Source organism: Mustela erminea, chromosome 4, assembly GCF_009829155.1.
Source record: "Mustela erminea isolate mMusErm1 chromosome 4, mMusErm1.Pri, whole genome shotgun sequence".
Lineage (NCBI taxonomy): Eukaryota > Metazoa > Chordata > Mammalia > Carnivora > Mustelidae > Mustela > Mustela erminea.
The window spans coordinates 12,884,047-12,894,388 of NC_045617.1; positions in this window are offsets into that span (position 1 = coordinate 12,884,047).

Below are 10,342 nucleotides of genomic sequence, written 5' to 3' on the forward strand. Positions count from 1 at the left end.
AACAAAGCTTTGTCAGGATGCAGACTGCAGATCTGACCTACAGAAATGGTTTAAGTCTCAGTGGGCCACCAGACTGCTCTGAAAGCCCCATGACCGCATAGGAAATTGGTGGGAAACAAAGAAGGACTCTGAGACCTTCCCTTCTCAGCATGAAATCTAATTTAAGTAGACAGTTGTGTCATCTATTTTTGATAAGTGGGCTAACTATGATTCCCATTTCCTCTTCTTGAATAACGTTTTTCTTCGACTCTTGTCCTAAAAATGCATACGAGTTTTTAAATGAGCTGCTCAGTCAGCCAGTTTCTGGAAGAGAACTGCCTGTACTTTTGTAAGACTGTCTTATTGCTCCTGCAGTCTGGAGCAGAAATTGGGATAAAAGGAGTCTGAATCACGGATGAAGCTCTTTTGACAAGTCGCTGTTTTGTGTGTGTTTTATTGCACACAGTGTGGTGTCTGTATGTTATGTGTCCAGCACTTTTAGTGCTGAGTGTGCTCCCTGCCTCTGCCTGGGAGTTAGAGAAAGGGGGAGTGAGAAAGCAGGGGTAGGGTGGTCATTTGGGCACAACTCCAGTACGGAGCCATCGTATCTGCTCTCATTATCTTGATATCCCAGAGAACGATGCGTCTTTCCTGCAGACATGAACTGGCTCAAAGAGGCTGACACTCTCCTGATTCTTAAAACAAGACTTGGACTGAATGTTGGTGCACTGGAAAGAAGCACATTGCTAGCTGTGTTTACTCTAACACGTGGGGAGGCTTCTCCCCTCTCCAATTCTAAGTATGAAACAACTTCTTAGCTATGAGATTCTGGGGGGAATAATCCATTGCCCAGAACCTGGGTATAAACATAAATCTACTTTTAAGGCTGGTATCGGGGAATTTAGGTGGTTGGAGTCTGGCATGGATGCCGCTTCCTAGTGATCTTTCAAAAATACAAATCTAATCATCTGACCTTCCTGCTTAAAGATTTCTGATGGCTCCTCACTGTCCACTGAATAAAGTATACATTCCTTAAATAATATTCAAAGTCCTTTAAAACTTGATTTCAGCCAAACTTAAAGCTGCTTCATTGTTCAGCTCTCAAACCTTATCCTCCAGGCACAGGTCCTTCTCAGCAGGCAATACTTTGTATTAATCAAAATCTCTTTGACCTTTTCCATAGAAATCAACAAGCTGATTCTAAAACCTATATGGAAAAGTAAAGGGCCAAGAATAGTAAAGTCAATCTTGAGAGCAAAGAACAAAGTTAGAGGCCTTATGCTATTAGATAGTCAAGACTCTAAATTTCTATATCTAAAACATTGTCAGTGTTCCAGATAAGGATAATCCATTCCACCCAACCAATGGAATGGATTAAAGAGAAACAGACCTAGATATATATGGTTACTTGAGTTATAGCATAGGTGTACTACAAGGCAGAGGGGATCCCATCTTTCCAATAAATGGCCTGTTACTTGAATGTCCATATGGAAAAGTCTTCTTAATTTCATACACATAAATAATTGCATGTTATGAAAGGATTATGGACTGCAAAAGTAAAAGATTCTAGAAAAAAAAATAGGAGAATATCTTCTTCAATTTTTAGTCAGCAAAGATGGCTCAAACAGGTTGTAAAAACCACTATCATTGATAAACTAGAGTGTATTATAGTCTAAAAGTTTCATTCATCCGAATACGCCCATGGAAGAGTAAAAGGTCAAGACATAAACTGGAAAAAGATATTTTCACGATTTTATCCAATAAAAGACTTGTATCCACAGAATGTAAAGAATGCCATTCAGAGGTTTTGTGCTGAAGAACAAAGCTGTGCTTTATCCAGTAATGCTAGGTAGAGAAGACATTTACATATATTGAAATTTGGACTTACTTTCTTCTCTTCAAAAGTCTCACATTTATATCTTTTTAAAATATGTAACCTGGGTTACCTGGATGGCTCAGTGGTTTAAGCCTCTGCCTTTGGCTTGGGTCATGATCTCAGGGTTCTGGGATCAAGCCCCGTATCAGGCTCTCTGCTCAGTGTGGAGCCTGCTTCCCTCTCTCTCTCTGCCTGCCTGCCTACTTATGATCTCTCTCTGTCAAATAAATAAATTCTTAAAAAAAAATATGTAACCTACAGCTATCCAATTTTATTTATTTATTTATTTATTTATTTATTTATTTATTTATTTATTTTTAGACTGACTACCTGACAGTGAGAAGCATGAAAGGTCATTTTTTTTTTTTTTTTAAAGATTTTATTTATTCATTTCTCAGAGAGAAAGAGAGCACAAACAGGGGCATAGCAAGTAGAGGGAGAAGCAAGCTTCCTGTGGAGGAAGGAGCCTGACTGAGGACTTCATTCCAGGACCACAGGGATCATGTCCTGAGCCCAAGGCAGACACCTGACCGACTAAGCCACCCAGACATCCCTATCCAATATTATTTTTTAAAACTTTTTTCTTACCATAAAGTGTTTTCATATGGAGATAACTACCCCATTCAAAAAACCATACCCAACAACTTAAAGGATGCTCTAAAATTTACCTTAAGAAATTTCTTGTTTCTTGCAAAGTATTTCACTGCTTAAGATATTAAATTCATTTTTGGAAAGTAGACTAGAAGTGAAGGTGATGAGGGAACAGAAGGCTGGCTGAGGTCAAAACAAAAGGCTGACACCTTGCAAGTCCCCCCCCCCCCCAATTCCTGGGTGTGACATATGTGACATTCTTTAGGAATCTCCCAACTATCTTAATGTTAATAGCTTGCTAAAAAGGGAAAAATGACCTTGACAATGGCAAGGCCTCTGGTATTCCGGTATCTTGTAGGTCCTCTTTAGCGTATGAAAGTTCTATTGAAACCTCCCTTTTCCTTACCTCTCCCAGCCCCATCGTACATAACCTTCCACCCCTCACAATACCGGGGCAGCATCTCTTCCTGCCCATGGGTCCTGTCCCTGTGCTTTAATAAATCATCTTTTTGCACTAGAGACGTCTTAAGAATTCTTTCTTGGCTGTCAGCTCTGGACCTCCCTTACATTCTAAAACTTCATCATTTGGCACCCAACGTGGGGCTTTGAGTCTTTATATCTGGACGCTGAGTTTATGTACAAAACTGGTGAGTACTTTCTTTCCTCTTCCTTGACTCTCATTTCAGGGGCCCTTCAAGGAATATGGTCTTATTGGAACACGTTCATGTCAGTTGCTTAGACAGCAATCCTCTAGGTGGCTACTCCATGGGGAGGAGAAAGTCTGACTTTTGGCTGGAAGTTAGTACCCTGGCCAGAATGGTAATAAGACCCAGAAACTTGATGCCCTCTCTCTATTCTTGTTCTTATACAAAGTTGTCTGTCTTGGGCATGGGACAACCACCTAAGTCACAAGGATGGCTGCCAATCTTAAGACTCCCATGTGAGGTTTCCTCCTTATTGATCTAATGTGATCCCCTCCACATCCCTGGTCTAGCCACTTCTAGCCCTGGTCTAGCCACAGGACCTCCTCTGGGAGCTGGCTGAAACCAGTACCCAACTAAGTTAAAACCCAACTGGGAACTTTTTCCTAGGGGAGTTGGCTATAAGGACCACATGTGTCAGAATGTTGCTTAGATCATGATGGATTTCAATCTTTTACTGTTTCTTGTCAGTGTTCTCTACTAATTACTAAAAGTTATAAAAATTGAGTAATTTCCCCCTGTAAAACTTTTCTGTATTTTCTATGGGTTAAAAATGGCAGGGCAATAACACAACTTCCAGAGTATAGGATGGCACAGTATCTTAGTCCATTCACCGGGCACCCATTTGTAGCCTAGGATGTGATGGGGAAGAGGAGGGATGCCAGCACCCCCCCTCCCCATCCCCAGGGACTTTTATGGCAGGAATGCCTTCCCGGAAAGGTAGAATGATGATCAATAGCAATTTTTGTTGAGGTATGCCTCTGGTCACTTTTTTTTTTTACATTTTTTTTTTACATTTTTTTTTAAATTTTTTATAAACATATATTTTTATCCCCAGGGGTACAGGTCTGTGAATCACTAGGTTTACACACTTCACAGCACTCACCAAAGCACATCTCTGGTCACTTTTGACACCTGGAACCTCTGATGTATCCTACATGGGACACCACCCAGGAGTTGGGGGGGTGGGTTTTGGTAATGAACTTTCTTTACTTTTCTAGAACATGAGATCCTCTTCTTCTGTGCCCAAGGATTCTCCCTTGGGATGCCTTTTAACCCACTGGAATCAATTCAAACTGCAAGATTTAAGAAAGAAAAAGATGATTTTCTTCTGTAACACTGAATGCCCTCAGTACTCCTTAGGAGATGAGGAAAAGTGGCCCATAAATGGGACTTTAAGCTTCAAGTTAATCTATCAGTTAGACCTCTTTTGCAGGGAGAAGGGCAAATGGACAGGTCCTATACATCCAAGCCTTTATGGCCCTAAATCTGGATCCAGACCTGCAGGCCTCTTATAGAGTGTGTCTAACCCTCAGCCAGATTAACAGCCCACCCCCCATCACCACCAGTATGTTGGGTGATGATTGTCTAAATATGCTGATTCCTCTTAGTAAACCTGGGAAGTTAGAGGAATCACCAGCCAGTCCAAAGAAAGAGGACACTGGCTCTCTTGCTATCCCTCTTCCTTATAAACCCTAAGACCCCTCTTCCCCCCTACACCCCACCCCACTGGACATACCAGGAGCAGGACTCCCTATCTTTCAGGAGTGCCATCTAAGTATGGGATGCATCCTCTTAGGGAAGTTGATAATGGAGAAGTGGGCACTGGAACTATCAGGAGGATAGTCCAGGGAGAGAAAAAAGAGAACATATGATCACTTGTTTGATAGAAGGAATGAAAAAAGGATTTTCTAAGCCAGTAAAATTTGATTAACCTCAGGAAATCACACAAGGAACTGACAAAAATCCAGCTCTATTTCAAAGATGATTGGTAGAGGCCATTTGTAAATACACAAATTTGGACCCGGCCTCACCTGAGGGAGTAACCACACTAAACATGTATTTTGTAAGTCAGTCATCACCTGACATCAGCTGAAAACTAACTAAAATGGTTTTGGGTCCTTAAACTCCCATCCAGTGCCTACTAGAAGTTGCAATCGAAGTCTTTAATAATAGAGATATGGCCTTAAGGCAAAAAAAGGACCAGCAGGATAAGATATAGGCTCAAATAGTGGCTACTGCTATTGTGGATTCCCCACAGCACCAGACTAACCAGAGGCAACAGAAAAGGCTGGTAACAGTCAGAAAACTAGGTAAGTCCCCATGCTATACATGTGGCCAGATTGGACACTGGGGCAGAGAATGTCTAAGCAAGTGCTCTCCACTAGGGCCATGTCCTGTCTGTAGGGCCATGTCCTGTCTGTAAAGAAACAGGACACTGGAAGAGAGACTGTCCTCATCTCCAGAGAGAAAGACAGGAACCCACTTCCCCACCCAAGAGTCGATGCTGGAGGAACTGGCATGATGGGGCCCTGAGGCTGGTCCAGCTCCCTTTGACATCAGGATGACTGAGCCCCTGGTTACCCTGGATGTGGGAGGTAAGTTTGTCAATTTTCTTATTGATACAGGAGCCACTTTATTCTTATTCATCACTCTGACCCTACTTGTCTTTCTAACCTTAAAGTTGTTGGCATAGAAGGGGAAACTAAAACATGCCATCAGACAATGCCTTTAACCTGTAAATACAAAAGTCCATCTGTAACTCATGTTTTTCTAGTCCTTCCATCTTGTCCCACTCCATTACTTGGATAAAACTTAATGTATAAACTGGGTAGCTGATTGGGCTCTTACTGTAGAGGGGGTTGGCTTGTTCTCTTTAATGTCTGGAGAGCTAAAACCATACCCTACTATATCTTCCAAAGTCTGGAAGGAAGTAAATCCACAGGTCTGGGATTGTGATATCCCAGGATGGGCTCTTACAGCCCAACCCGTCAAGGTGGCCTTAAAAGACCCAACCAGTATACCTCATAAAAAACAATATCCTCTAAAACCTGAGGCCAAAGCTGGGTTACAACCACTTATTGATAAATTCCTAGGACATGGTATATTAAAGCCTTGTCAATCTCCTTATAACATCCCAATTTTACCAGTAAAAAGCTAAGTGGAGAATATCAAATGGTACCAGATTTAAGAGCTATAAATGAGGCAGTAATGCCTATTCATCCCATAATACCAAATCTGTACACTATTCTCACCCATGTCCCTGGTGACGCCAACTGGTTTATAGCACTTGACTTAAAAGATGCCTGTTTTTGCATCCCACTAAGTGAGGAAACACAGCTGTTATTTGCTTTTGAATGGACCTCACCTTCAAGCCCACAGTCTCCTCAATTAAGCTGGACAGTCTTACCACAAGGATTTAAAAACAGTCTTCTTCTATTTGGAGCTGCACTTAGCAAAGATCTCTGTGATATATCCTTGCAAAGGGAACACTAATTCAATATGTAGATGACATTCTAATCTGTAGTCCCACAAAGGCAACATCTGATAAAAATTCTATAGCTTTACTTAATTTTTTGGCAGATAGAGAGTATCATGTATCCCCTAAAAAGGCACAAATACCTCAACAAAAGGTACACTATTTAGGATACAAACTAACACCAGGTCACCTTATTCTATCTACTGATAGAAAAATGGCCATACTGGATCTTGAGCCTCCAACTACAAAAAAACAACTCCACACTTTTCTAGGTATGAAAGGTTTTTGCCCCCTGTGGATTCCTGGATTTGGACTCTTTTTTTTTTTTTTTTTTTTTTTTATTTCCAGCATAACAGTATTCATTATTTTTGCACCACACCCCGTGCTCCATGCAATCCGTGCCCTCTATAATACCCACCACCTGGTACCCCAACCTCCCACCCCCCGTCCCTTCAAAACCCTCAGATTGTTTTTCAGAGTCCATAGTCTCTCATGGTTCACCTCCCCTTCCAATTTCCCCCAACTCCCTTCTCCACTCTAAGTCCCCATGTCCTCCATGCTATTTGTTATGCTCCACAAATAAGTGAAACCATATGATAGTTGACTCTCTCTGCTTGACTTATTTCACTCAGCATAATCTCTTCCAGTCCCGTCCATGTTGCTACAAAAGTTGGGTATTCATCCTTTCTGATGGAGGCATAATACTCTATCCCCAGGGGTACAGGTCTGTGAATCACCAGGTTTACACACTTCACAGCACTCACCAAAGCACATACCCTCCCCAATGTCCATAATCCCACCCCCTTCTCCCAAACCCCCTCCCCCCAGCAACCCTCAGTTTGTTTTGTGAGATTAAAAGTCACTTATGGTTTGTCTCCCTCCCAATCCCATCTTGTTTCATTGATTCTTCTCCTACCCACTTAAGCCCCCATGTTGCATCACCACTTCCTCATATCAGGGAGATCATATGATAGTTGTCTTTCTCTGCTTGACTTATTTCGCTAAGCATGATACGCTCTAGTTCCATCCATGTTGTCGCAAATGGCAAGATTTCATTTCTTTTGATGGCTGCATAGTATTCCATTGTGTATATATACCACATCTTCTTGATCCATTCATCTGTTGATGGACATCTAGGTTCTTTCCATAGTTTGGCTATTGTGGACATTGCTGCTATAAACATTCGGGTGCATGTGCCCCTTTGGATCACTACGTTTGTATCCTTAGGGTAAATACCCAATAGTGCAATTGCTGGGTCATAGGGCAGTTCTATTTTCAACATTTTGAGGAACCTCCATGCTGTTTTCCAGAGTGGCTGCACCAGCTTGCATTCCCACCAACAGTGTAGGAGGGTTCCCCTTTCTCCGCATCCTCGCCAGCATCTGTCATTTCCTGACTTGTTGATTTTAGCCATTCTGACTGGTGTGAGGTGATATCTCATTGTGGTTTTGATTTGTATTTCCCTGATGCCGAGTGATATGGAGCACTTTTTCATGTGTCTGTTGGCCATCTGGATGTCTTCTTTGCAGAAATGTCTGTTCATGTCCTCTGCCCATTTCTTGACTGGATTATTTGTTCTTTGGGTGTTGAGTTTGCTAAGTTCTTTATAGATTCTGGACACTAGTCCTTTATCTGATATGTCGTTTGCAAATATCTTCTCCCATTCTGTCAGTTGTCTTTTGATTTTGTTAACTGTTTCCTTTGCTGTGCAAAAGCTTTTGATCTTGATGAAATCCCAATAGTTCATTTTTGCCCTTGCTTCCCTTGCCTTTTGCGTTGTTCCTAGGAAGATGTTGCTGCGGTTGAGGTCAAAGAGGTTGCTGCCCGTGTTCTCCTCAAGGATTTTGATGGATTCCTTTCGCACATTGAGGTCCTTCATCCATTTTGAGTCTATTTTGTGTGTGGTGTAAGGAAATGGTCCAATTTCATTTTTCTGCATGTGGCTGTCCAATTTTCCCAGCACCATTTATTGAAGAGGCTGTCTTTTTGCCATTGGACATTCTTTCCTGCTTTGTCGAAGATTAGTTGACCATAGTGTTGAGGGTCTATTTCTGGGCTCTCTATTCTGTTCCATTGATCTATGTGTCTGTTTTTGTGCCAGTACCATGCTGTCTTGATGACGACAGCTTTGTAATAGAGCTTGAAGTCCGGAATTGTGATGCCACCAACGTTGGCTTTCTTTTTCAATATCCCTTTGGCTATTCGAGGTCTTTTCTGGTTCCATATAAATTTTAGCATTATTTGTTCCATTTCTTTGAAAAAGATGGATGGTACTTTGATAGGAATTGCATTAAATGTGTAGATTGCTTTAGGTAGCATAGACATTTTCACAATATTTATTCTTCCAATCCAGGAGCATGGAACATTTTTCCATTTCTTTGTGTCTTCCTCAATTTCTTTCATGAGTACTTTATAGTTTTCTGAGTATAGATTCTGTGTCTCTTTGGTTAGGTTTATTCCTAGGTATCTTATGGTTTTGGGTGCAATTGTAAACGGGATTGACTCCTTAATTTCTCTTTCTTCTGTCTTGCTGTTGGTGTAGAGAAATGCAACTGATTTCTGTGCATTGATTTTATATCCTGACACTTTACTGAATTCCTGTATAAGTTCTAGCAGTTTTGGAGTGGAGTCTTTTGGGTTTTCCACATATAGTATCATATCATCTGCGAAGAGTGATAATTTGACTTCTTCTTTGCCGATTTGGATGCCTTTAATTTCCTTTTGTTGTCTGATTGCTGAGGCTAGGACCTCTAGTACTATGTTGAATAGCAGTGGTGATAATGGACATCCCTGCCGTGTTCCTGACCTTAGCGGAAAAGCTTTCAGGTTTTCTCCATTGAGAATGATATTTGCGGTGGGTTTTTCATAGATGGCTTTGATGATATTGAGGTATGTGCCCTCTATCCCTACACTTTGAAGAGTTTTGATCAGGAAGGGATGCTGTACTTTATCAAATGCTTTTTCAGCATCTATTGAGAGTATCATATGGTTCTTGTTCTTTCTTTTATTGATGTGTTGTATCACATTGACTGATTTGCGGATGTTGAACCAACCTTGCAGCCCTGGAATAAATCCCACTTGGTCGTGGTGAATAATCTTTTTAATGTACTGTTGAATCCTATTGGCTAGTATTTTGTTGAGTATTTTCGCATCTGTGTTCATCAAGGATATCGGTCTATAGCTCTCTTTTTTGGTGGGATCCTTGTCTGGTTTTAGGATCAAGGTGATGCTGGCCTCATAAAATGAGTTTGGAAGTTTTCCTTCCATTTCTATTTTTTGGAACAGTTTCAGGAGAATAGGAATTAGTTCTTCTTTAAATGTTTGGTAGAATTCCCCCGGGAAGCCGTCTGGCCCTGGGCTTTTGTTTGTTTGGAGATTTTTAATGACTGTTTCAATCTCCTTACTGGTTATGGGTCTGTTCAGGCTTTCTATTTCTTCCTGGTTCAGTTGTGGTAGTTTATATGTTTCTAGGAATGCATCCATTTCTTCCAGATTGTCAAATTTATTGGCGTAGAGTTGCTCATAGTATGTTCTTATAATAGTTTGTATTTCTTTGGTGTTAGTTGTGATCTCTCCTCTTTCATTCATGATTTTATTTATTTGGGTCCTTTCTCTTTTCTTTTTGATGAGTCGGGCCAGGGGTTTATCAATTTTATTAATTCTTTCAAAGAACCAGCTCCTAGTTTCGTTGATTTGTTCTATTGTTTTTTTGGTTTCTATTTCATTGATTTCTGCTCTGATCTTTATGATTTCTCTTCTCCTGCTGGGCTTAGGGTTTCTTTCTTGTTCTTTCTCCAGCTCCTTTAAGTGTAGGGTTAGGTTGTGTACCTGAGACCTTTCTTGTTTCTTGAGAAAGGCTTGTACCACTATATATTTTCCTCTCAGGACTGCCTTTGTTGTGTCCCACAGATTTTGAACCGTTGTATTTTCATTATC